Below are 27,268 nucleotides of genomic sequence, written 5' to 3'. Positions count from 1 at the left end.
CATGTCTGCGTGGCATTGCAGCTGCTCCAGAACTGGGGACAGCTCTTCTCTCTACGTTGTCCAGTGTCCAACACTGGATCCTATGCTCAGTAGGTGGAAGATCTGCAGGACCAGAATATGAGGCTATTTGTTTCTTTTATTTTGGCCTCTGGGATCCTAGTTCCTAGTTCCTAGTTCCTAGTTCCATGGCCAGGGATCAAACCCTGGCCATGACAGTGAAAGCACCGAGTCCCAACCACTGGGCCGCCAGGGAAGCCCCGAGGATTTTGTTTTTTAAGAAGGAGAAATGAATGCATGCAAAATGTTAGGCAAGTTTAAATCCCATCTTTTTTTAGTGCCTAATCTATCTGTCAGCTTTTGCCGTCTAACAAACCCCCAAAACTTAGTAGCTTCAAATAATCGTCATGGATTTAGTTCACGATTCTGCAGGTGGGAAGTTCAGGCCACCTGGGTCAGCTGGTCTAGCTGGGTTTTCTGGGCTAACTGGTTGGCTGGGAGCTGACAGGTGGAGGAAGCCTTGGCCCAGGTGACCCACCTCTGCTCCGATCCCCTCCCCCCAGCAGGACTCCAAGAGGACGCACGTGCATGGCTTCTTGAGGCTGGGGCTCGAGAGGGACACAGGGCTACTTCTGCCGCTTTCTATTGGCCAGAGCAAGTCACAGGACACTTGAGATCCGAGACATGAGCAGTAGGCTCCAGCCCTTGGTGGCAGGGTTTGCAAAGCCTGCAAGGGGCAGGCTCGCAGAGAGGGTGGAGGACTGTGGCCACCGCGGAAACGCACACACCCAGTGAGATGCCGCATTGCGCGGGGGACACTGGCAGCGCTACAGTGCAGGTGGTGGAAATGAAACTCCTTATGTGCTTTATAACTTATGAGAAAATGGGACTGGATTGAGAGGAGAGGCTAGCAGGAGAGGCTGAGATGGACACAGAAGAGAAGAGCCCTGGGTGCCACACCTCCCCCCAGTTCTCCAGCTCCCAAGTCTGGAAAAGGGGGTGTTGAGACAGGTCGGGGGGAGGGGAGATAGAGGCAGAGCACAGGGTGGATAGTTGGTCGCAAAGAGGGTTTCTTTTCCTTTGCTGCAGTTTTCTCTCCCTCTGTCTGCTGGGGGTGGCAGCAGATCACAGGTGAAGAGTAAGGAGCCGCCTTCACGTCTGAGTTAGCAGAAGGCGCCCTGCGCGGAATCCGACAACCCGGGGGCAGCCTCAGTGCCGCCTGCTTCCGGCCCCTGAGGCTTCAAGTGCATCTGTTCGTCTGATGGGTTTGTTTGCTGGGGGGAGGGGAAGGGTCGAATCGTCTGTCTGCTGCATCCCTTTTGCCATGGCATTTCAGGGAGGCTTCACCTTGCACCGCCGGGCCCCAGCCTCCTGACATCTGTTTTGCATCTCTTTGTCACAGTGGCCCTAGAAGGCTGAGACTGAGTTATCATCGCTTTACAGATGGGGAAACCGAGTGCTGAGAGGTTCAGCAACTTGCCTGGATCACACAGGTGGGCGGTGGCCAGAGCAGGGTTCGAAGCTGGGCTATGCTTTGGGTTCCACGGTACATGGCCTGCAGGTCAGACAGAAACGGCTGCCCAGCCAGGTGTAATCAGGACAGCGGGGTGTCATCCCTTCCCCTCCCCGGCCGCTGCTTGGAAGGAGGTCTGAGGTCTGAGGACTGTGCTTAGGAAGGTGTCACCCTAGAGAATTCAGCAGCCGCAAGAAGCAGAAACCCCGCCCTCCCCCAGGTCATCAGGAGCCCTGGGTAATCAGGGTGAGGAATTTCCAGCCTCCTCCCCTGGCAGAGTCCTGAGCCCCCACCCCACCCCCGAGGCCGGGTCTGAGCACCCTGCTTCACAGCAGCCCTGGGAATGCTCTGGTGGGGTCTGGGCAAGCCTGGTCCTCTGCCCAAGTCCTCGGGCTGCTGCTGAGTCCGTTTGAAATATTCCTCACTCGGTTCCTCCCAGTTCCTCTGGGAAGGGCTCGTGCGCCCCAGCCACGTGCTCCGAGGAGCGGGACCCTGCTGGCATCTCCCCCCGGACGCCCCTCTTGTACCATCTCTGGTTCTCAGGCTTCCCCTGCTCTCCATGCACAAGAACTCCCTGAACCAAATATAGTCAATGGAGGATGCTCGTTTATGGCCCTGCTCGTGGTTTAGTTAAAGGCAGTGCTGCCATCAGCTGGCTGAGACTTTTAAAGTGGTTTCATGAGGATGGAATGTGTTCCTTTTTCTTCATTCTCTTTTTTTTCCTTTTTCTTTTCCTCAGTCCTACCCATTCTTTCCAATAGGCGGATGCAGCTTGGAAGCCCGACGGTAATAAGGAGAAGCAGGAATTGCTTGAAAATAGTAGCATTTATTAAAGGCTTTGCCACAAGCCAGGTCCTGTTCTAGGCACGTTACGCTTTCTTTTCTCACAACAGCCCTGAGGGGCACTGGTTTTGTCCCCATTTTACAGATGAGGAAACTGAGGTACAGAGAGGTGAAGTCACCTGTGTGTCATGATGCCTGGCACATTCAAGTGCTTGATATTATTTGTAAAATGAGCCATGTCTTAGTTTGAGTCGAAAATTCAGGTGCAAGGGTTTCTATGGGCAGTTTCTATGGGCAGTACAGAAGGGCATAAGGGGGTGCAGCTGGGGCAGGGAAGGGGGAGAGGCCATTCAGGGTGGGGCCTGAGCAGGTGACTGCTGTGGGTGACCGGGGCTCAGTCCCACTGGGGACCTGTGACAGACCATGTAGGGGGCATCTGGGAATTGTCTCACCAAGGGACACGGAAGCTGGGGTGTTCCTAGCGAAATCATGGGGACCTTTTGAAGCAATTGTGAATTTCATAATTATATCCTATAAGTTGCCCCCATTTGTCCAGGGAAGGAAGGAAGGAGAACCTATTGTGCAGGATTCCCCTGGCTTGCTGAACTTCCCCTTGGTTCTCTGCATCTCAACTCTTCCTGTGCAACAAACTGCCCCCAGATGCAGTGGAAAAACTAATAATAAGCGTCTATGTAGCTCCTGCAGTGAAGGTTGGCTGGGGCTTGGCTGATCTGGGCTGGGCTCAGCTGGGCAGCTCTGCTGACCTTGGTTGGGCCAATGCACATTGGAGGGCAGGGGGAGTGGCTGATCCAGGCTGGGTTCAGCTGGGTGTCTGTTTCCAGCCTGGGTCCAGCTAGGCTTGGCCTCTCGCTGAGGTCTGGCCTCAAGCCTGCTCCACCCGAGTGCATTCTAAGTCCAGCCTTACAGACAGCGGCAGCCCAGGGAAGCTCTTCTCATGACCAGGGGAGAGGCAGTGGGTGCAGGTGGAGACCCAGAGGCCTCTGCACTGCTGCTTCTATGTTATCGTATTGATAACGCAAGTCGCATGGTCAAGCCCAAGTCAAGAGGCCGAGCGGTGAACTCTGCCTGTCCTGGGGGTTGTCTCCTGTTGGCCTTGGTCAGGACCCAGAAAGCCCACTGCTTCTGCCTAACTGGGCAAATACAAGGTGAAATTTAAAGGCCTTTACCCATGGCAGTTTTGGTTATAACTCTGGGCAAAGCCTCAAACCTTTAATGATAGTCTGAGTTGTTATTAATGAGTGATGACGAGGTTATTAAAAGCTACACGGCCTCAGGTTGCAGAAACTTCTGGTAGCTCAGACCTTCGCCAGGGACTGCTGCCCCACCTGGTCCCGCCGCTTTGCTCCTCGTGGACTTGGGAGGTGTCTGGCGTTGTCTGGCTCCCTCAGTGACAACCCACTGCCTCCCCACAGCTGCCTAAAATGGTTTGACTTGGCATCAGTGCGTACTGGTTGCTCAAGTGTGTCGGACTGAAATAAGAGCAGCCAGTGGGATGAATAAATTGTCGATTACATGTATGTGTATGTTGTCCTCCGTTTTGGGAGAATGCTCTGAGTTCTGAGAAAATGTCATTTCTTTGCCTCGATCAATACCTTGGCTCTCCCGCCTGGCACAGATACAGTTGAGCTGGAGAGGCGGCCATGCTTCTATGTTGGTTGGAATTAGCAGCAATAGATTTACAGGACTTTTTCCCAGCGAGCATGGAAAAAACTTGCCACTTTATGCTTTTTGTGAGTTCTCAGTCATAAAGCATTCTGCTGAGGGTGGCTTGACTGTTGTGTTCTTGGCCCTGAACGTCTTTCCAAACACTTGTAAGTTATTCATACTGTGTTTGCACATTGGCCAAGCAAGTAATAAGACCTTGCTGAATGACGGCACCGTATCTGGCCCGACAGAGCTTTCTAATTAACCGATCAGTGCAAAGCACGCGCCGTACGAATGCTGCTAAAATGCCTGTGGACTCAGTGGCTTGTCTCTGTCTTCGTGAATGCATAGGATAAGGCAGAAAGTACCAGATGTGTGAGCCAATTCGCGTGTCACTTCTGGGTGGGAAGGATGGTGGGGGAGTGGAGAGGTGAGACGAGAAACGGAAGCAGGTGTGTTCACAAGCATGTGACCACTGTGGGCAGCTGGGTCAGGCCCGCCGGGGAGCTCTGGGAGATGGCAGTGACCTCACCGCAGAGTTACTTCACCCAGGGAGTGAGGACCCTGGGGCGTTATCCACCAACCCCCATCCATCATTGGTGAGGACCATTCCAAGGGGCAATAGCTCTTTGGTCTTCCAGCCCACCTAGGCGTACCTAGGCGTACCCCTGCCCACCTAGGCGTACCCCTGCCATCAGTCTTCAGATCAAAGAGAGCTGTGGGTACCAGAGGATGGTTATTTTGGAGGAGCTAGGTGATTTGTGATATTTTTAAAGAAAAGTAACATTGATCTTTCTTAAAGTCGAAAAAATGGCATGTATGGGAGGGTGGTGCTGAGGGGGCATGGGTGAGGCACCCTTAGCATCTGCTGTGGGGTGTGCCAGACAGTTTGAGGAATGGAAGGAGGGAATGCATAGCTTTTAAATCTGAGCACAGCGGAAACTGAATCCCTCTGAGGCCTCTGGACGGAATGGGGAAAGGAGAACATTTTTTTTGGCGTGGCTATTTAATTTATTTCTGTTTTGTCATAGCCATACAATGAAACATTATACAACCACTAAAAAAGGTAGAAGAACTACTGTGATGATATGCAACTGTCTTCAAGTTACAGTTTTGAGTAGAGAAAAAGCACAATACAGAACGATCTTTAGAACAGGTTCCTAATTATAGAAATAGCTTTATTGGGATCTAATTTACATATCATAAAATTCATCCCTTTTAAGTGTACAGGTATGAGTGCTTTAGTAAACTTTTACAGTTTTCTAGAACTTTCTTGCAAATGGAATCATACACTGTGTGTATGGCTTTTGTGTCTGGCTGCTTTCACTCGGTCGTCCGAGTCTGTAGCATGTCAATAGTTCGTTTCCTTTTTACCGTGGAAAAGTATTTCATTGATTGGATATATCACTTTTTGTTTATCCATTCCACAGTGGATAGACATTTGGATTGATTTTAGTTTTATTATTATGAATGATGCTACTATGAACAGCCACATACAAGTCTTTATATGGATTTTTATTTCTCTTGAGTAGGTGCTTAGGAGTGAAATTTCTCGGTCGTATGGTGAGTGTTTGTTTAGTTCTTTAAGACACTGCCAAACTGTTTCCCGAAGAGGCTGCTCCCTTTTACTGCATTCCCACCAACAATGGGAGCCTGATTTCTTCCTGTCCTCACGAACAGTTGGTGTGGTCAGTTGTTTTTGATGCTCGCCACTCTGATAGAAGTATAGTCGCATCTTATCGTGAGTTTAGCATTTCCCGGTGACTAAGGTTGTTGCGTATCTTTTCATGGGCTTATTTGCTAGTGGGTTATCTTCCTTGGTGAAGCGTCCGTTCAGATCTTTTCTTATGTTTGTGTTGGGTTCTTTATCTTCTTATTCACTAGTAAGGGTTCTGGACTATTGCCATTTTTTCTATAAGTCTGAAATTATTTCCAAATAAAAAGTTAAAAAAAAAGTCTAACCCCCCATCACCCTCCCCATGCCCCTTCAGGATGGTACACCCAGGAATTGTTTCAGCGAGGACATGCTCGCTAAAATAATTCAAGGGAAGGGAGAGATCAGACTAGGAATCTTTGGCCAGAAGGAGTCATTGTCTGGTAACGACACAGTGGCTCTTTACTAAATCGAGACATACTTCCTTGACCACTTTTTCACTGTGAGTGGGAAATCAGTGATTGAAGCGTGTCCAGATGTTGGATAAAGGAATGCATGATAGAGCTTATTAATATCTCCCTTCCTCTCCTTACTGTGGAAGTTACTCAGCCTCCTTAGCCTTCCCCTTCACGTGTGGTCAGGAGGCGCCTGGTGGGCAGGTCACACGGTGGGTCTGGAGGTGTGGGCAGGGCTGCGCGGTCCCCGTTCTGGCAATGAGAGAACAGACACACCTGTGTGCAGTAGGCCCCCCCACCGAATCCCCTCCTTCTTCTGTAACTTCTCACATCATGAACGTGAACCAAATCCACGCCTGTAGCTAAATGTACTGAATTCAAACAGACTTAATGGGCTGATTTAGTCAACAGCAGAGGAAATTAGGATGATGAGGTGGAGAAGGAAGACCTTCCAACCCACTTGCCATCTCCCTGACGCCGACCACATCGGCCTGTACTTACCGGCTTTCAATTTTCCAAATATTTAGCGAGTATCAACTGTTCATTGTTTCATTCATTCACTAAGTCTTTATGAACTCCTAACATGCCACTCCAAACTCAGCCACTGTTTGAGGCTGGGTGTAGGGATGAGAGGGGGGATTAGTAGTGAAGCAAAGGGGCAAAGTGCTTTCCCTCAAGAGGCTTCCATTCTCTTGGAAGGAAGAAATGGATGGAAGTGGGAGAAACAGACAATAAATAATTAAGCAAATAAATACACCATAGATATCAGGTTATAATAAGCATTACAAAATGAAATACAACACAATAAGGAGGTTGAGACAGATGGGTTCATAAAAATTCTGGAAGGATGTACTCCAGAGGATTAACAAATAGACCTGTAGTTTTAAAAAATTTACGTTAGTAATTTGTTTTCTAATTTTTCTATAACAAACTTGTATTGCTCTTTTTGGTAAAAAAAGTTATTCCAAATTTGCCAAAAACATTAGATTTTAAGTCCATATGATTCATTGTGTCACTGGTATCATAATTTTATAACCAAAAATATTGAAAAAAATCAACTGGAAAATAATACATAGTCTTTATTGTCTGCAGTGTGGTTTCTGCATGTTTTAGGAATTTTGATATGTGGAAATAGAAGATCAATAAATTATGGAAAACCAGACATGTTTATGAAATGCCTTTCTGATGGGTAACTTGGAATGATGAATGGTCTCTTCAAGTCTTGGTCAATTACAAATGTTTCTAAGTTGGCCAGAATAGAAAATAGTAGCATTAAATGCAAGATGCGGAGACCAACCATTTGAGCCCCAAATGCTGCTTCTAATATTGTTTTGTTTTCACTGGCAAAGGGAACTGCAAATGTGTGTCCAGGAGTTCACACAGCAGAACATGCAGTCATTGGGTTAGCTTGGCCCAGGAAGACTCCCAGACTTGTAAAGTCAGACAAAAATAAAACATTTTAAGGCCCCACCCAGGCTCTTTGCCTGGGGCTCAGCTCCCAGGAACATGCATACATGTATGACTACGTTGCCCCTCCCTCCTTCCCTCCTTCTCTCTCCCCTCCTCCGTGCTTCCATATGACTAAGTCTACCTTTTCATTGATTGGTGCCGCTTTCCAAAAAAGGTGACACTTTGTTCCCTAAAGTCACCACTGCTTATAACAACCGCTCACAACAACTCGTGTGGTCACACAACACTCCCACCCAAGACATCCGCCCAAAACCTCCCCACGCTACACAGTCAAGTCATTCCGTTTCTGGTCTAGGCTGACATTAAAATCCACTTGGGAATACATCAGATCCCATCCAAATAGTAACTTCATTGGATGGTTTGCAAGCTTGGTCATGGTTTCTTATAACTGATTCAAATTCATAATTATCCATGTACGCACTGATAAAGAAACTCAAAATCTGCGTCCACGTGAATTATTATTATTTTTTTGGTCGTGTTCAGTCTTCATTGCTGCACGCAGGCTTTCTCTAGTTGTGGTGAGTGGGGGCTACTCTTCATTGCGGTGCGCCGACTTCTCATTGCGGGGCTTCTCTTGTTGTGGAGCGTGGACTCTAGGGCGCACAGGCTTCAGTAGTTGTGGCACGTGGGCTAAGTAGTTGTGGCTCACGGGCTCTAGAGCACAGGTTCAGTAGTTGTGGTGCACGGGCTTAGTTACTCCACGGCATGTGGGATCTTCCCAGACCAGGGCTCAAACCCGTGTCCCCTGAACTGGCAGGTGGATTCTTAACCACTGCACCACCAGGGAAGTCCCCACATGGATTCTTAATTGGCTCTTACTTTAAGTCGGAGTTCCGTGGCTCTACTCACTGTTTCCAGTGGTTTCCGTTGTTCTAGAGCGATTGATCCCAGTAGCTTTGAGGTTTCTTTTTTGTTTATTTATTTTTTACTTCCTTGTTGATTGGATTCTAAGGAGCCCAACTGTCACTCCTTTGTTTTACGTTCCTAGATCACTCACTATTGAGAAATTAAATGATGCTACTTGAGAGAAGGCTTATAATGAGGCAAGAATTCTAGCTACAAAGATAAAGTATACTTTGAGCAAAAGTTAACTTTTTTTTTTTTTTTTTTTTTTTGCGGTACACGGGCCTCTCACTGTTGTGGCCTCTCCCGTTGCGGAGCACAGGCTCCGGACGCGCAGGCTCAGCGGCCATGGCTCACGGGCCCAGCCGCTCCGCGGCATGTGGGATCTTCCCGGACCGGGGCACGAACCCGTGTCCCCTGCATCGGCAGGCGGACTCTCAACCACTGCGCCACCAGGGAAGCCCAAAAGTTAACATTTTAAAGTTTGATAGTATTCAACAAAAGTTAACGAAGGTATATAAAGGAGTATTTGACTTTGAGTGAAAAATAATGCATTGGTTCCTTTTTTCTTATAACAAATTCTAGCTTCACTAAAAAGAATTCATTTGTTTTTATATAACTGCATTTTGCATTGTACTAGTTCAGTGTTGCCATAACTAGGTTTTATTAGGCTTTGTTTTGAAATTTTGCCCTTTTTTTTCTTCCTTGGACTTTAAAAAGCATGTCACAGTGACATGCTCAGTGTGGCATTTGCTGATGCGTAAGAGTGCCTGTGGTTTTAATTTTTGGTTGTTTTTTCTCCCTCGACCTTTTCTTTAAGTTAATGTGAATCACATTGCGTTTTCCACTCCTGAGCACTGATTATTGCCATCCACTTCCTCTGGAGCTATTTCCTCTACGGTCGGTATCAGCTCCAACAACCGTGCCTTTAGGAGGAAGATGAAAACTGCTGTAGCGTCTTCCTTTGGGGAAGGAATAAGGCCTCAGTTTGGGGGTGTGTATGGCTTGTCACACTCCCTGGATTCATCTTTATGATATAACACACAGGCGATAGGATATTAAGAAAGACAGAGATCTCATTTGGTTATGAAGCTTCTCAGGCACATTTCTGCCCTCAGGAAACAGACATCAGAGTTGATCGGAACCTCTTGCCTGTGGCACGTGCATAATGTTTGGGGATGGGCTGAATCTTAATATACTGATGTGATTTTGAAAAACTTGGAACAGGTTTATTTATCTCCAACATGTTTTCACCTAATCTACTTGAGTCTAATTTCAGAAATTTTCAAGCCAAAGGATTTTTCTTTATAGGCCAGACTTATAAAGACATTCCCAAGGTCACGCCTTAATCATATCAATAACTGTTGCTAGGTTTCAGCTTCCATTTAGCATCATTGATTGACAGCTTGTGACCCCCTGTCCCCAGGTGTCGTCGCCATCTTCCCTCCATTTGGTATCACCTGACCTAAGGGTGCTGTGGCTGTGGTCTCTATGATCGGGAGAACTCTTTGATTTTCCTATTCAGAGTGAAGCCCCTTCCAGTTTGAGGAACTAGAGCAGCTGAAGGGCAGGGACCAGTGGTTAACCAGTTAGATAAACTGACCAAGGTGTCAGGAGATCACGTTTTGGTCTGAGCCGGGGGTGGCTTTGGGGAACTCTGTGTGCCGCCCTCGGCCTCAGTTTCTTTGAGTCTGTTAGCTTGTAGGGGGCAGAAAGGCCAACCCCGAACAGTGTAGCCAAGTGAGCACCGGGCATGGTGGCCCTGCAGTCAGAATGGGGTCACACAAACAAAAAGCCTGACCAAACATTAGGTGGACATACAGGGAGTATAAGCCCTTAACCTTCACAGTAAAAAGGATTGCCAGCTCTGTTTCCCGAGACAGCGGAACATTCGTCTGGAGGTTCTGCTGTTGCCTGTCCTCTTGGTCCTCTGGAGCTCAGGGGCACACAGAGCACAGTAGCCCTCCTGATCAGTTACGAGTTAAGGGTTGGCGCACGGGTGAGACGACCCCGAGAGCCACGCTCTACCCCGGCGCCGGCGCTGGCCAGCTGTGAGGACTCGGGGAGGTAACTCAGCCTTCGGACCTCACCTTCTTCCCTGGTGGAATCAGAGTAGGGCCTCTCTACCTGAAGGCCGGGAGTGCTGATGGAAGAGGACGTTGGGGACCCCACTGGGAAGTAGCACCACAGCTGTTACCAGTGTCTGCAGCGTCCAGGAGAGAGGCAGCAGCCCCTACCCACCATCCACACGCTCAGTGAGCTCTCAGCTCCCTGGGGCTGACAGCTCTCAGCTGTGACTTGCGGCAGGTCCAGAAGCCCTGCCTCTTGCTCACATCATGGATCACTAGCTAGCCTGAGCGCTGGCCAGAAAGCGATGCAGGCACAGACACTAAGTCTTTCTCTGTCTGTCTTACTTCCCTCAGGATGATAATCTCTAGGTACATCCATGTCGCTGCAATGGCGTTATTTCATTCTTTTTAATGGCTGAGTAATATTCCATTGTATATTTGTAGCTCATCTTCTTTGTCCACTCATCTGTCAATGGACATTTAGGTTGCTTCCATGCCCTGGCTGTTGTAAATAGTACTGCTATGAACATTGAGGTGCAGGTATCTTTTCGAATTAGAGTTTTCTCCAGATATATGCCCAGTGGTGGGATTGCTGGATCATATGGTAGCTCTATTTTTACTTTTTTTTTTTTTGTGGTACGCGGGCCTCTCACTGTTGTGGCCTCTCCCGTTGCAGAGCACAGGCTCCGGACGCGCAGGCTCAGCGCGTCCTATTTTTACATTTTTTAGGAACCTCCATACCATTCTCCATAGTGGCTGCACCAACTTATTGTACCTTCCCACCAACAGTGTAGGCGGGAATGTTCAGTTGTAATTATCGTGTCACTCCTGGCTGGTACGGTGAGGAACAGCAGTTGGTGTCAATGTGATTCCAGTAATGTTTGTTCTCTTTAGCCTTTTCTTTACTTCCTATTTTAGTCGCTTCACAGGACTTAATTTCGGGAACTTAACTGGACGTGGTGTGAGCTGGTCCCAGCACATCGCTGCAGGTGATGCTGTCCTCTGATCTAGCGGAGCCCTCTGGCTTTACCTCAGATTTCATTCGTGGCATCCGTTAGCCATCCCGCCTATGCTAACGCTGTCTCTCCAACCCCTGGCCATGTGCCCAAGCTCCAAACTCATACCCAGCTCTGTCGGTCATCTCCACTTTGGTGACCCACGGTCTCTTCACATTCCACTGCTCTAAAGTTCATCTGTTTTTGTTTCTCCCACTACACCTGCCATTTTTCTGGATGCCATAATTTGGTGAATTCTACCACCTTCTACCCAAGTTTCCTACAGCTGAAACCTGAAACTTCTGTGGGAATCCCTATCCTCTACCCACCTCCCACATGTATCAAGTCCTGACCCCCTTAAATATTTCTCACCTATATATGCCTCACGCTTAATATGCATGGATCATCCTCCCCCCCCCCACCTTGGTTGGCCCCCCAAAATGTCCATCTGCTGCTCAGAGGTATCCATTGGTGTCTTGTCATCACCCATAGGGTCAAATCTACGTTTGTTTGCTTGGCCTACAAGGTGATCTGTTCTGTGCAACCCCAGTTCCCCCTCCACAGAACCCTTGGGGCTCTAGCAATACTGAGAAAGATTGGATTCATGGTCTTCCCAAAGCACTTGCTCACCCCTCGCCTCTGAATGGCATTTCTCACCCTCTTCTCTCTGCCTGGAATCCCTTCCACTGCCTACTCATCCTTCCAGGCTCAACTCCGATGCTGCCTTCTTTGTAAAGCAATCCTGGTCTTTCTCAGAAGAACTTACACTTTCTGTCTTCTGTTGCCATTGTGCTGGTCACAAATCTCAGGGTTTTTTTTTTAACATCTTTATTGGAGTATAATTGCTTTACAATGGTGTGTTAGTTGCTGCTGTATAACAAAGTGAATCAGCTATACATATACATACATCCCCATATCTCCTCCCTCTGGTGTCTCCCTCCCACCCTCCCTATCCCATCCCTCTAGGTGGTCACAAAGCACTGAGCTGATCTCCCTGTGCTATGCGGCTGCTTCCCACTAGCTATCTATTTTACATTTGGTAGTGTATATATGTCCATGCCACTCTCTCACTTCATCCCAGACAAATCTCAGTTTTAACAGTGATCTTGCTGTACATGTCTGGGTGCAGAGGGTAGCTTTTTTTTTTTTTTTGGCCACTCTATGTGTGGCTTGCAGGATCTTAGTTCCCTGACCAGGGATTGAACCTGGACCCATGGCAGTAAAAACGCCAGGTCCTAACCACTGGACCGCCAGGGAATTTCCAAGGGTAGCTTTTTAATATGTCTGTTATCTCATGCTGACAGCCTGGTGCCTTGTAGATGCTCCACCATGTGTGTTAAATAGAAGAATGGTTGAATGAATCATCGGCCAAGATACACCCATCCTCGGTGCATGGGTTGGGAAAGAGAGAACTGGCAAGGTGGATGCAAGGTTAGAGCAGGCTCATTCCTCTTCTGCAAGTTTATGGAGGATGTTTTCAGACTACTCATGAATATGGTCTCCAGAACCTTTAGGCCCATGGAGTTTATTCTAGTCTGTGTTCCATCCTTTAAGATGGACCCACGTGTATTTTATTTCAAGGTGGCTCAGAGGTCTGAGCTTCCTGGGACATTTGCAGACTAGAAATAGTGCAGCACATGTCCGGGGCCAGTCGACCAGTTCTCCAAGACTGAGGTGGTGGTGTGGAAACCGCCTAGATTTGACTAGTGGCAGCTCTGGTGGGATAGCAGCACTATTTTTTTCCTCTTGGGCTTCCTGTGTTTTCTCAGAGCTTACAGATGAGTTTCTTATCATGAATCCAAAGAATGGCAAGAATTTTCAGGGGCTGGATCAATGGAATAGATGGAAGAGCCCATATTAGTACGAAGAGACACGGGGAATAAGGAAATTTAAAAGCCAAGAATAGATTCTAAACTAATGTTCTGATTTGATCTATGAAGCTGTCTTGCTTGGGGCCATCCTTCCATGACCCTCTCTAAGTACCTTTATTGTAGCAGATACTGTGCCCACTGATCAACACTAATGAGAGAGACACATACACACAATTATAAATCCTGGATGCTAAAATACCACGTACATCTATTTGGATGAGAAGAATGAAGTTTTAATTACTGATGGTCACTATTGCTCATGCTAATATATGCATTCTTATGGCTACATAATTTTGACATAATTTAACTTGAAAGTACTTTGTGTGCATTTAGTGTATTCTTTCTTCACAATGTACATTGTAAAAGGAAGTGGCTGTTTGCCCAGATACTTCTTAGCTTGGCCTAGGAACTTAGTAAACCGTGCTTTAAAATTAAAAAAAAAAAATTCTAGTGATTGATAATAATCATTAGAATAGCTAACATATATTAAAGATGTACTGTATTCCAGGCATTGTACTAAGAAGTGCTTTTCCATAGGTTATTTCATTGAATACCCACTTTACTGATGAGGAAACTAAGGCATAAGGAGACTAAGTCACTGCTCAAAGCCTCCCACTTAGTGAGTCCCTGGGAGGGGGGAACCCTTCCCTGTTTAAATAGTCACAGACGCATAGCAAGGAGATGTTGCTGATTGTTGGAGTTTCTTATCTTAAAATCAAAGCTGACTGATAATGAACATGGTAAGGAAGCAAAAGGTAGTGAAAATGTTCATGCTGTGAAATCTGGACACTGAGTTAAGTTGGATTTCCCCCCTGCGTAGCTGTTTGACCTCTGAGCAAAAGCAAGTGGGTGGTAAGCGAATGAACCTGCTTTGTTCCCTTCCCTCCTAGCGGCTGGGTGAGCACTGACTGAGTTAGTAATTGTATAAACATGCTTTGAAAGCTGGACCTGAGCAGGGTCCTGCTTCAGGGGCCTGAACTAGGCTCCTTCCAGGTGACTCTTTCGGGATGAAACCTAGGGTAGAGAACGAAGCATCTAAGACTGTTTCCTATCACCACTTATCCAAAGGGATTATGTCTCCCTTTGGTTGAACATGAGATGATTTTAGATGGACCAAAGATAAATCTTCTTTGAGCTTAGGGATTTGTTTTAAGATTATTTAAAATACATGTAACTAGTGCATCAAATTGTGATACCACCATGATTATTATTTAGGATGAGTTTAGATATATTTGGTTTTAAGTGAATTAATTTTAAAAGGTAAATAAATAATAGTACAATATTCCGTTTACATGGCAAAAATTACTGCAGGCAGACGTAGATTTTTGGGGTATCAAGTAACACTCAAGGGTCCTCTAGGCCCTTGCCTTGCCCCCAGCCCTTCCAGTGGCCTGTGGGCATCTTGCATTAGTAATTTTGTATTCTTTCCCATTAAGGGGGCTTCCAAAATAGAATAAGCCTCAGGCCCCCTAAAACCTGGGTCTGCCCCTGCCTGACTTGGACATGGTAACAATTACAGGAGCCTCTTAGAGAAGAGAGATTTTTGCAAGTTCTGGCTGTCAGGGACACAGTAGGGGCCAAGAAGAAGACAAATATGGTCTCTAACAGTTTTTTAAAACTGAACTCAGACATTAGTTACAAAAACTCAGGGGCCACCAATCATTTCCAGGTGGAGAGGACACGCAAAAGCCACCTTCCTAAAGCACCGAGGTCTCCTCACAGGCTGGGGTGGGTGTTGGGTTCTGATGGCATCACAGGGGCCCCCTTCTCCGGAGGCCTGCTCTCAGTGACACTTAGGAGGACACACCTCACAGGGCAGGTCAAGCCACCTGCCTGACAGTAAAAGGCCGGCCCCTGCCTCCTGTGGGATAAGCGCGGTTCTGTTCATGCTACAGAGCTGCCCGTGGGGTCAGGCCAAGGCTAGACTTAGCTGCGAACACAGGCTTGCTGGGGTCTTTATCCTTCCCCTCTGCCTCTCTCGCTCCCAAAGACACCCCCAATAAGCCGTGTGCATCTGAATCCCCATCTCGACCTCTGCTTCTGGGGAACTCGGTCCAGGACTAAGCCTCTCTCAGCTCCAAATGCTTGAGCAGCCTGTGCTTGTCCTTCCCAGCAATCAGGGGCTCCCTCCTTCCAGGGCAGCCAATCCCGTTTGTAGGCAGCTCGGATCATCCGATGGGTCCTTCCTAGGCTGAGCCCAGCAGGCTGAACCTATTTGTAAGAAGACAGCCCGCCTGCCCCATCCTACCCTGCTTCTCAGTCTTCCCTGGGAAAACCTTCCCAGGCTGTCAGCTCATCTTTTTGTGGCCAGGATTCTGTTCACCTCACCCCAGTCCAGTGTGGCAGAATCCCACCCTTGGTGCCCACCAAAGCTGAGCTCCGCATTCTCAGTGAGAGCTGGGGACTCACGGAGCAGGACTTGCCGCAACATAGAAACTGCCTCCCATGAGCCCAAATGCACGTCAGGGACTCGGGCATCTCCATCATTTTGCAGGAAGAGTCAATTCAATCCAGAGTCCCTTTCACATGTGCTCCTGGCCCACAGCACCGTCCCCAGCATGTGCTCCATTAATGCTTTCTGTACCCCTGCTCACAGGAGTTCACATTTATTTCTACCAAATTTCATTTTGTGAACCTGTTGTCTCAGCCAGTTGAGTGGTATCTTGTATCCCAATGATGTCACCTGGGCCCATGTTTCCAAAGCATGTTACAGACACCTCTAGAAATAGCCCAGAAGATTTTTAGGTGGTACTCAGATGAGCATTTTTTACACTTTTATTTCATTGTTCGTTTTAATTCTTATGAACTTAATTTATTGTATAAAAATGTAATTAACACATCAAATACATAGCTTCTTTTTTTAAAAATTTAAGTTTAAAATGAGTCAACTTAAAGAAAATCCTTAAGCCCATGTGGTGAGAATTATGAAGGCAGTTCACACAGAACTGATGTTTAGAAAACACTGGCTTAGAAGATTTACCATTTCTCTCTACTTTAAGCCATTTGTCAGTTTAACCTTGATGTACTCCTTATCCTAATTTAACTTTTTAAAAAACATCCTGAACAGAACGGTCATGGGAAGAAACTTGGGGCCTGCTCCCGTGTGATAGTGATTTATCAACTACGGGCTCTGGGCGTGTGGACGTTTAACAGCTGTTTTGTCATCCTGTTACACACAATTTTCCATCTTGCTTAAAAGGTATCGTTACTTGTCAGCTCCTTTTTTGAAATTCAGATCCACGTCTAACGGGTTTTGACCATTCCTAGCCCAACAGCCCTGCCAAAAACATAGCAAGTGTGAACAGCTATGAGCTGCTCTGAGCACCCCTGAGCTGACATAGCTCGTCTTTAGAAACCCAAGCTGACCCCCCCCAGGGATGAGCACTTTTGGCCAAAGATAGACCGTTTTGCCAGTAATCCCAGTTAGAGTCATGCGTAAGATGGCCCTGAAGCCCACATCTTCATAAGGAAGAGTCCAGTGCCTTCTCTGATTTTGAAACCAGGGGTCAACATTACGTACCCACCTTGTCTCAGCACCTCTTCAATTCCCTGTGAATGCTGGATGGTGACCACAAATCATGTCACGTGTATTTTAGTTTTAATCAGAGCCCGGCAGGTGGTCCCTCCAGGCTGGGAAATGGAGATGCCCATGGAACACCCAGATGCCCTCTTACAGTGGTGCCGTGGCCTTGAGGATCCAGTCCTGCTTGTTAATGCTGGCCTCCTCTTCCCAGCCCAGAAGTCTTACTTCTTTCTTTATTTGCTCCTGTCACGGGTATTAAACACTCCAATGGACAGGGGTTGAGTAGGTTTGTTTTCTTTTATTCTGCCACCAGTCAACCTTATCTTGTTCCAAAAACACCTTTAAAAAGTTCTTTGATGATTTTCTTTAGCTTTATTTGCAAGACTCCCTTCCCTGGGTCTTAGGCTTGTAGACATCATTCATTTAGACCCGTCTCTGCCTCCGGAACCGTTCCTCGTAGTTTGTCCTTTCTAGCCGTGAGTTCACTGCAAAGTTGTCGGCGCAGACACAGCAGCTTGTTGGGATTCTTCTACCTCTTCGCTAATGATTTGTGTTTGTGGTGTCAGAACCCCATTTTCAAGAACGTCTCACCTTAACTGAGAAGGAGGACATTTTTTTAAGATTCCAACTCACCTTTCAACTTTTTGGAATCTCTGCTCAGAAATGACAGGATTCGGGTGGCGCAGGGGTTAAGAATCCGCCTGCCAATGCAGGGGACACGGGTTTGAGCCCTAGTCCGGGAAGATCCCACACGCCTCAGAGCAACTAAGCCCGTGCACCACAACTACTGAAGCCTGCGTGCTCTAGGGCCCGTGTGCTGCAACTACTGAAGCCCGCACACCTAGAACCTGTGCTCCGCAACAAGAGAAGTCACAGCAATGAAAAGCCCGTGCACCGCAACAAAGGATGACCCCTGCTCGCTGCAGCTAGAGAAAGCCCACGCTCAGCAAAGAAGACCCAACGCAGCCAAAAACGAACTAAATTAATTAATTAATTTTTTAAAAAAAGAAAGAAAAAAGAAATTACGGGGTTCTCAGCCAGACTAGGTTTCTCATTCCTGGCCGTCGTGAACATAAATGTGACGTGAGTGTCTTCCCTTGTGGTGCTGGTCACTTCCATTTCTCTCATCGCTTCCACTTCTCCCATCGCTTCCACTTCTCCCATCACTTCCTCCTTGTTAATTGGAAGTAAGTCAAGACCGGTGGCCCCTCCCACTACTTTCTCAAACTTCCGAGGCCTGGGTCTGTCAGTGAGTTGGGTCAAGGACGTGTCAGGCGCAGTTTTGATCACAATGACACTATGAGAATATGTGTGCACAGGTGAATCCCCACCAGTTCTGTCTTTGATGTTTCCTCCTGATTTCTGTAGCAGAAACACTCACTCATTTCCTGTGTTTGGCACTGGCCGTAATATCCTGCTGCTACAGTAGCACTTTTCTCGATTCATCCCCATTTTTATCCAGCGTGAGAACTGGTGCATAGATGCATAGATTTATTTGTTCTTTTTTCTTTCTTATTAGTTAACTATTTTATACATGTTAGTGTATATATGTCAATCCCAATCTACCAATTCATCCCACCCCCTCCTATCCCCCCTTGGTGTCCATACGTTTGTTCTCTACGTCTGTGTGTCTATTTCTGCCTTGCAGACCGGTTCATCTGTACCAGTTTTCTAGGTTCCACATATATGTGTTAATATATGATATTTGTTTCTCCCTTTCTGACTTACTTCACTTTGTATGACAGTCTCTAGGTCCATCCACCTCACTACAAAATAACTCAATTTCTTTTCTTTTTACGGCTGAGTAATATTCCATTGTATATATGTGCCACATGCTTTATTTGTTCTTGACTTCCAGAGACAGCTTACTGACTCTTCAAACCAACCCAACAAAACTCTATTCCTTATCAACAGAACATGACAGAGCACGCCCTCCTTTTGTTGTATTCTAATTAGAGTCTTGTTTCTTGTGGTCCTCTTGCCTCCTGTGACCTGTTGCCGAGCTGTCGTTGCCTCCACTGCCCCAGATCCAAATTTGCTTTTCCCTGACTCTGCTCCGTGTGGCAACCGGACTGACCCAACCAGCTACATTTCCTCAGGCTCCCTTTGCTAACTGGCTCCCCGCCGGGTTTGGCCAATGCGAGCACTGATGGGTATTGGGGTGGAAGGAAGAGAAAAACCAAGGCAATTCACCAGCCTTGGTGTATTAGTGATTCAGATTTGTGCCTCTGCAAACTTACAGATTACCTGCGGTTATCACTGCAGCATAGTCATGTCTGCAAATGGCAGGCCCACGAACGCTAAGGGCTGTTGAAATGACCCGTCAGAAGATGCGAAGCAGCCACTGGAAAGAGCTTTGGGAAGAGTGCGCAGGTAGATAACATCATGCCAGACATGCTAGGAAGAGGGAAGAGTAGATAAACAGGTCTGGAGACGCAGAGTTGTAGGGCAGGCAGTGCGGATTTGCTGGGAAGGACTTAGAACAGGAGGCATGATGGATAAAGTAGAACAAAACAGGTTGGGTCCAAAAGAGGTTGTAATTCCCTTTCCACTGTTGTCGGTGACAGGAAGTATATTGGTCAGAGTTTTTAGATGCATACAACTGAATCGCCCCTAGCTGGTTGATACAGGAAGAAATGTTGAGGAACAGAGCTCTCAGGCCCCTGCGACCCATCAAGAAGTGGGTTGGGCTTCCCAGGTGACTCCCAGAAAGATACAGCAGAATCAGCCTGCCAAGGGTCAGGAAGCTGGTGAGTCAGGGGACCCCTTCCCAGCTGCCACTCAGGCCACACCAGCTCTGCCTGGCTCCTGGCCCTGCCTCTACTCCTGCCCCCTTCCGTTCCCAGCAAAGCCTCCCTGGAGCCCTTCTGCTTGGCAGAACCTAGGTCACACGACTGCATCCCAGCAGCACGGAGGCCAGGAAGTGAGGGTTTGGTTGTTTGATTTTCTGCATTCTCCATTGGAAAGACAGGAATTATCTTGTAAGGTGTTATCGATGTGGGTAGTATGGTCAGAGGGGCATCCACAAAGGACAGGTGTCCACTTCAGGAAGGGACTTAATGTTTTAAAGGAAGGAGTAGAGCGTAATGTCCAGCTGCTGCAGCAAAACACCAGGGACTGGGTGGCTTATAGACAACAGAAATTTACTGCCCACAGTTCTGGAGGCTGGAAGTCTGAGGTCAGCGGCAGCGTGGTCAGGTGAGGCTCTTCCTGGTTGCAGATTTCTTTCGTGTCCTCACGTGGCGGGAGGGACTAGGGAGCTCTCTGAGGCCTCTTTGAAAAGGGCGCTAATCCTACTCATGTGGGCTCTGCTCTCATGACCTGAGCACCTCCCAAGAGTCCCATCTTCTAATTCCACCACCTTGGGTGTTAGGTTTTCAGCATGAATTTAGGGGGGGTGCACAGACATTCAGATACTGGAGATAGATTTTTCATTGTAAAATGTCATTTTGATGAGACCATTTGGTTTTTCAGCCAAGGCTAATCCTAACGACTGTGTATAAAGTCTGTGACTGCTGGCTTCTTTAGCTAGTGTCACGTTTTATTTTGACTAGTTCTCTGAATCTAGGTTAGCAGTCCATTAGTTTTTTTTGGTTTTTTTTTTTTTTTTTTTTTTTTTTTTTTTTTTTTTTTTGCGGTACGTGGGCCTCTCACTGTTGTGGCCTCTCCTGTTGTGGAGCGCAGGCTCCGGATGCGCAGGCTCAGTGGCCATGGCTCACGGGCCCAGCTGCTCCGTGGCATGTGGAATCTTCCCGGACTGGGGCACGAACCCGTGTCCCCTGCATCGGCAGGTGGACTCTCAACCACTGTGCCACCAGGGAAGCCCAGTCCATTAGTTTTTACACCAGGTCTCAAATCATTTTTTACTTACATGGCACAAGCCTGAAATCCTTTCCTGGTCCCTCTCTGCTACATCACTGGTGCACAGTTTGGTGAGTACCACCTGCTGCCTGAGGTGCAGCGCCCTCCCATGGCACATGGGGAACACTCTAGTGATGGAAGAGTCAGCCATGAACTCCAGCCCTTTGCAGAGTCATTTCCCACCCGGCTGTTAAATACAAGCAACTGTTTATCACAACCTACTCCACGCCGCTAATTCAGACTCCAGGACCCTAAACATGGTTTGGCTGGAATTTCCTGTTGCTGTGGAATAAAGCTTGTGCAGTTGCCCCATGATGGGTCTCTAAAACGAGTGAGGCGTCGGGACTTCCCTGGTGGTCCAGTGGTTAAGAATCTGCCTTCCAACAGACGGTAGAGAATGGACTTGAGAACACGGGGAGGGGGAAGGGTAAGCTGGGACAAAGTGAGAGAGTAGCATTGGCATATATACGCTACCAAATGTAAAATAGATAGCTAGTGGGAAGCAGCCACATAGCACAGGGAGATCAGCTCGGTGCTTTGTGACCACCTAGAGGGGTGGGATAAGGAGGGTGGGAGGGAGACGCAAGAGGGAGGAGATGGGGGATATGTGTATATGTATAGCTGATTCACTTTGTTATAAAGCAGAAACTAACACACCATTGTAAAGCAATTATACTCCAATAAAGATGTTTAAAAAAAAAAAGAAAAGAATCTGCCTTCCATTGCAGGAGGGGGTGCGGGTTCGATTCCTGGTCAGGGAACTGAGATCCCACATGCTGCGGGGCAACTAAGCCCGTGTGCTCTAAGCCTGCGCTCTGCAGCAAAGATCCCGCATGCAGCAACTAAGACCTGATGCAGCCCAATAAATAAAATAAAATGAGTGAGGTGTCAACAGTGTGGTGGACTCTGTGGTGTGCCACCAGACCGTCTTCCAGGAGGGACTTGTCCCCCAGCTGTTGGGCGTGCCCACCACCGGCAGCCCTCAATGTCAGCCCCTGCAGGGGTGCTTCAGCTGCAGACAGCACCATGGTCAGGGGAATAACCATGACCAGGGACTGATGGCCTCAGAGATACAAAAGCCCAGCCATCTCAGCCCAACTCAGGACAGCTCTGCACACCATTCTCGCTTCCCGTGGGGCTGGCCGTACCTGCACCGCAGCTGCACTTCTCCCTCTGTGACTCCTGCTTTCTCCCCCTGGAGGCCACAGGCATTCGTCCCATGGATGCTTCTTCATAAACTTCTTGCCTCCTGGAGACCCCATCCTTCTTGCAATGACTAGCATCTGTAAGAAGCAGGTAAACAGAGGCCGAGTGCCACATTCCAAGCAAATGCTGTGCCCACCCAGGGCATTAAATGCTCCTTAGAAATGAAGAGCTGCCAGCTACTCTCAACCAGGTAACGTCCTGGTGCTTGGAAGTCGTTTTCATTCATTTAAAATCTCATTGTAAACTTTACGTTAAAAGAATAAAAACTGAAAAAGGCTGGACTCTAGTTAATTGTATGCATGGTGAAGTATATATTTAGGGGAGAATACAGATGTCTACAATTTCCTTTGAAATACACCAAAAATAAGATGGATTGATGGATGAGAAAGGGATGGATAGATGGATAAATACATGATAAAATAAGTATTGTAAAATGTTAATGGTAGAATCTAGGCGGTGTGTATATGGGTGTTCACTGAAAAATTCTTTTGACTTTGTTTGATATTTTTATTATAAAATATTGGAAAAATAACTATGTATAACCTTCCTAGGAAGGGCAGACTGGGAAACTTGTATGAATTTATTTCAAAGATAAGGTTAAGCCCATCTAGTACTGAAGATTATATCAGTATAGATTCCCTGATATTTTGAATTCATTATTTATTCAGCAAACATTCATTGAATGTATACTATGAACTTGTATATAGAGGAGATGTTCCAGGGAGGATAAAGAAATATAAGCGCTTTTTTCTGCAACTGTTATTACAGTAGATAAAACAAATACATAAAGAAAGTTAAATAATAATCTTTCATGTCATATCATCCTTGACATAGATTTTTTAATGTGTTTATTCGTTCCACTGTCAGATACCATGTCTGGCAATTGGTAATAATTAATCATGACAATGACAGCCACTTACACAGAGCTCACCGTGTGCCCGGCCCCGTTCCAAGGGCTTCACGTGTGCACGTTTCCAACTAAAGGGGACATGACTGACTGAGGGCCCAGCCGCTGTGCTCCGTAATCTGTCACCGAATTTCCCAGCCAGTGACTGACCCCAGCAGGGATACTGAGTCAGGCCCATTGCTGAGAGACGGGGGGCTCCTTTGACGGCCATCACTGCCTCCATGACCCCTGGGGCCTCCCCAGCCCTCCTCAGGCTGCACAGTGTTCTAGGGTGTTCCTCTCCCCTCCCCCTTCCTCCCCTCCATCCTTCACAGGGAGGAGACTTGCATCTCAGCCGGATGGCTCTCCCAGCCTCCCACAGGCATCCCTCTAAGACAGTCTTTGCACAGTTGATCCTGTCTGGGTATCTTCATCTCAGATGACCTGCACTAACACTTCTGTCCTATGAGCAGTAGTATTTTTATCTTCATTTTACATACGAGGAACCTGAGGGAAGTAACTTGCGAAGGTCATACAGCTGAGCTGGCATTCTGACCCGTGTCTCTGGCAACATCTTATTTCTAAGAAGATGATGCTCTAGGGTGGGTCTTGAATGTTATAAGTTGGGAAGGCAGCATCTAGAGGTTTTAACTGAGGAGGAGGAGGATGGTGATGGTGATGATGACAACTCGTGTATGAATGATGCAGGCACTCTTCATCCAGTTTAATCCGCAGCAACCTTGCGCGTAGTATTATCTCCACCCACATCACGCACCTGCTAAAAGGCAGAGCTGGCTCCTCCCCTGTGACTCTCCTTTGGGGTCTTACTCTTTTTTTTTTTTTTTTTGGCATCTTTATTGGAGTATAATTGCTTTACAATGGTGTGTTAGTTTCTGCTTTATAACAAAGTGAATCAGTTATACGTATACATCTATCCCCATATCTCCTCCCTCCCACCTTCCCTATCCCACCCCTCTAGGTGGCCACAGAACACGGAGCTGATCTCCCTGTGCTATGCGGCTGCTTCCCACTAGCGATCTATTTTATGTTTGGTAGTGTATATATGTCAATGCTACTCTCTCATTTCATCCCAGCTTACCCTTCCCCCTCCCCGTGTCCTCAAGTCCATCTTCTACATCTGGGGTCTTATTCTTGACTTGACGTGCTGCCACACTGCTATGGAGAGATCTGGTATTTAGAACCTGCCCCTTTAAGGCAGAAGGCGTGGAGGAGAGCAGTGCTGGAAGGGATGTGCAGCTCTCACCCTGTGTGCTTGGTTTGTGGCGCGGGGGCGGGGTGGGGGGGCCACTGATCTTACAGAAAGATACAGGTACAGTGTATAGTGTTTGAGGGCAAGGCCGGGCTTTCACGGGGAGTTCTGCTTCACCGAGGTAAGAAACTTGGTGCCTGGGGCCCCGGGGTTGCAGAAGAAGACAGGTGGGCAGCAGAGGCAGGACTGGGGTTTGACCAGGCCCTCCAGATAACAAGCTGCCTGGGCCGCTCAGGTGCCCTGGACCGTTGGGCTTGGTTGTACAGCCCCTTTCTTCAGGTTTGGGGCCAGTGCATCAACCATGTCCTGTATTTTCTGCGTTCTGACGTATTAACAGCTGGGGCCTTGCTGACCCTCAATTTAGTAACATCCTAGAAATAGTCAACCACTCACCCCAGTGAGGGCACCTTTCAAATGCAAACCCACCCATCCAGAACCCACACCGCCACCACCCCCTTTATGGGCCTCTCCCAGCCTGGACCACTATCCCCCTGCCCTGATCACCCCAGGACCAGGCAGCAGACCACCTGGGACAGGCCTGTGTCCCGGAGCCCACTGAGCCAAATGTAAGCCTGCCTGCCCTTCTCACCCATGTCTTCCCTGTGGAAACCACAGTGAAGGCTCTTGTCACAATACCAAGGGGGAAAGCGGGGCGGTGGGATGAACTGGGAACTTGGGATTAATATAGACACACTACTGTATATAAAATAGATAACTAATGAGAACCAACTTTACAGCACAGAGAACTCTACTCAGTGCTCCGTGGTGACCTAAATGGGAAGGAAATCCAAAAAAGGGGAGATATATGTTTACGTGTAGCTGATTCACTTTGCTGTACAGTGAAACTAACACAGCATTGTAAAGCAACTATACTCCAATAAAATTAATTTTTAGAAAAAAGTCTCCTGCCACAGTTTCCCCCTTCCCTCTGCCTCCTCACCAACCATGGTGCTTCCCCGTGTGGCCCCCATGGTGACGGAAGCCAAGGGCGGCCCTTGCCAATCACTGATCTGTGTGTGAGCACCGTGCTGGGAACAGGCAGGTTGGGTCGGGCTGTCTGGCTGTCCAGGGCGACAGACAGGCCCCCTCATCCTGCACACCCAGAGGGAGATCTGAGCTCCGCACCAAGCATGTTCAGGACAGACCATGGGTTGAAACGTGGCCACTTCCTGTTCCAGTGATGTCATTCTGTGATGTCATCCCATGATGTCATCATCCCGCACAATCTGTCCTGTGCTCTGCTGGGCAAAGTGGATTAAAGAATGAATGTATTCCCAACCACATGGATGGAACTTGAGGGCATTATGCTTAGGGAAATAAGTCAGACAGAGAAAGGCAAGTGCAGTATGATCTCATATGTGGAATCTAAAACAGAAACTAAAACCAAGGTCATAGAGGACAGATCGAGGCTGGAGGTGGGGTGTGGGGTGTGGGGAGCGGGTGAAGGGAGTCAAAAGGCACACACCTCCAGCTGTAAGTCATGGGATATAATATACTGCATGGCGACTGTAGTTAACAGTACTGTACTGCACATTTGAAAGATGATAAGAGGGTAGATCTTAAAAGTTCTAATCACAAGAAAAACATTCTGTAACTATGTATGGTGAGGCATGTGAACTAGACTTACTGTGATCATTCTGCAATATAAGCAAATACTGAATCCTTATGTTGTACAACTGAAACTGTTGTCATATGTCAATTAGACCTTAATTTTAAAAGACCACAATAAATTCGACCATAAGCACTAAAAAAGAAAATGGTGAATGCATTTAAATTCCTCACCATGATAACGCTGAGCGTAATAGATTTCCTACCCTCCCTCCCCATTTCTTTCTAGTTTCAGTTAAATAAAATCCGAGTGAATTCTTGAGTGACTGTTTCCTCAGAGCATCACACCAAAGCTAACAGGATTTACCCTCAACACTCAAATCAACAAGTTAGAAATGACGCTATGAAGAGATTTATAATTCTCCTTGTGTATCACCAGCTTGTTCTTCGGAAAAACTGAGCTGATTGAATTCAACTTCATTCCTTACAGTTATGTCAGTGTTTTAGTTGGAGTTACATTAAATCTCTATTAAATTAAGGAGTACTGTCACCTGTAGTATTTTGGGACTGCCAACAAGGAGACCATGATTTCTCTCCCCGTTATTTAAATCTTTCTTCATTTTTCCCATTAGGGTTACATAATTTTAAATGGTTCTTGTTTATTGAATTATATAATTCTTTTCTATTTAATTTCTGTAGCTATTATGATGGGGGAAGATAGTGAGTTTCTACTCTGTTACTAAGATCAAATAATGCAATTGATTTTTCATTTATAGGTAACATCCTATAATTTTCCTGAACCTATTTCCTCAAAGAAATTTTTTGTTGATTTTTGTGCAACCCTAAGGTATGTAAATCATACCATTATGAAAACAACAGCAAATTATTAGACTCATAACCATGCAAGTAATAGATATTCATTTTAGAGGAATTGGAAGATATCAAATCAAAAGAGGATCATTATGGCCATCCTACCATTGTTATTGCTGTCACTTATCACTTGTCATTTGCAGGTACTTCCCTTAAAGCTCTACTTGTCCCCATTTTATGGATGTGGAAACTGAGCCTCAGAGAGGTGGAGTAACACAGAACATTGAACACACACACTCTCACAGACACGTTCACACCGTAACTTACAGTGCTGGGTTTTAACCCAGTTCTGACTGAGTCAAAAGCCTTTACATTTAATAGCAGCAAAAAAGGAAACACTTGGGAATGAATTTAACTCAGTTAACATGGGGAAATGTTCAAAGAAAATTAAAATACCTCAGGGGAAAAATAAAGGCTCTGAGAAATCAACAAATTTGAGCCCTGTCTTTTTCCTAATTTTGGCTAATTTCATAAGTGAGAAACAGCCTTACATTGTCAGTTTTATTTGCATTTTTATTCCTAGGAAGTTTCAACATTTTCCAATTAACCACATATCTTTTCTAAACTGTGTTTTTTCATGCCTTTTTTTTTTTCTGTTCATAACTTCTGCTAATTTCACCATTGGGAAATTTGACTTTTTACTGACTTCTTTGAATTAATTATATATTACTTTTTGTCAAATTCCTAGCAAATGTTAAATCATCCTTTTACTTTGCCATTTAATTGTGTTCATGATGTGTGTTAATGTACAGATACTTTAATTATTTTTAAATATAATTACGTTTATCA

At 46.7% G+C, this 27,268-nt stretch overlaps 1 protein-coding gene and 1 non-coding gene across 2 annotated transcripts in view; one reads left to right on the top strand and one right to left on the bottom strand.

Annotated features, from left to right (window-relative positions):
- The window catches only part of RIN2 (Ras and Rab interactor 2), a 208,424-nt gene that overhangs the window by 34,252 nt on the left and 146,904 nt on the right, over window positions 1-27,268 (top strand). The window lies entirely within an intron of this gene.
- TRNAK-UUU (transfer RNA lysine (anticodon UUU)) lies at window positions 12,629-12,701 on the bottom strand. Its single transcript has one exon. It is a non-coding gene; the product is annotated as a tRNA-Lys (tRNA).

The sequence above is a fragment of the Delphinus delphis genome, chromosome 15 (genome assembly GCF_949987515.2).
Source record: "Delphinus delphis chromosome 15, mDelDel1.2, whole genome shotgun sequence".
In the NCBI taxonomy this organism is placed as follows: Eukaryota; Metazoa; Chordata; class Mammalia; order Artiodactyla; family Delphinidae; genus Delphinus; species Delphinus delphis.
The sequence above is the reverse complement of the archived record's forward strand: the minus strand, read 5'-3'. Positions and strand labels throughout refer to the sequence as shown.